The sequence below is a fragment of the Octopus sinensis genome, linkage group LG26 (genome assembly GCF_006345805.1).
Source record: "Octopus sinensis linkage group LG26, ASM634580v1, whole genome shotgun sequence".
NCBI lineage: Eukaryota > Metazoa > Mollusca > Cephalopoda > Octopoda > Octopodidae > Octopus > Octopus sinensis.
The window spans coordinates 11,898,407-11,899,345 of NC_043022.1; positions in this window are offsets into that span (position 1 = coordinate 11,898,407).

The window sequence follows — 939 nt, forward strand, 5'->3', positions numbered from 1 at the left end:
ACAACATGGATTATGTCAGTGGTACAGACACAGTGAGAAGGTAGCACACACACATATAAACACACACACGCACACACTATTTTATACGCACGTACACACATACACGTTACTAAATATACAACAAACCATGACAACATGCACATACACGTACATAATTAAACACAAACATACATTAGTAACACAACGGTTATATACATACACATAAATCATTACAAAACATGATGATACACACACATACATAGACGACTACATAACTACACATACACACGCATGTGATTACATACTAACACACATGTACATAATTCAGACCATGAGGGAGGGGGTGGAGGATGAGGGCCAGACAGAGACAGTGAGGGACAGAGAGAGAGAGAGGGAGAGTGAGAGAGACAATCAGACAGAAAGAGATGAGGGACAGACAGAAAGAGAGTGAGAGACAGACAGAAAGAGAGGGAGGGACAGACAGGCAAAGAGAGAAAGAGGGTGAAAGACAGGGAGACAGATAGACAGAGAGGGGGGCGGGGCAGAGAAGAACGGGTATTTCGTAAAGGGCAACGGTAGAGGGATAGTAAGAGATAGGAGAGCCAGACATAGCTTACCCCCTCCCCTCTCTATCTTCTATGTAAACACCAGAAATTTCTCATTCCCCCCCCACCACCACCATTAATGATATTCAAGGGGGTTGAGCCCCTATGCGACCACTCAAGTGGCTAGAAATAGCAGCCAAATCTCCTCCTCCAAATCTTGGACAATTTGGACAGCGCGGTCTGAAAATGACATTTGAAAGACAAACATGGTCAAGATTCAAACATCTTTAGGCGTGGCTGTGTGGTAAGAAGCTTGCTTCCACACCACACGGTCCCGGGTTCAGCCCCACTGCGTGGCACCTTGGGCAAGTGTCTTCTTCTCCTATAGCCTCGGACCGACCAAAGCCTTGTGAGT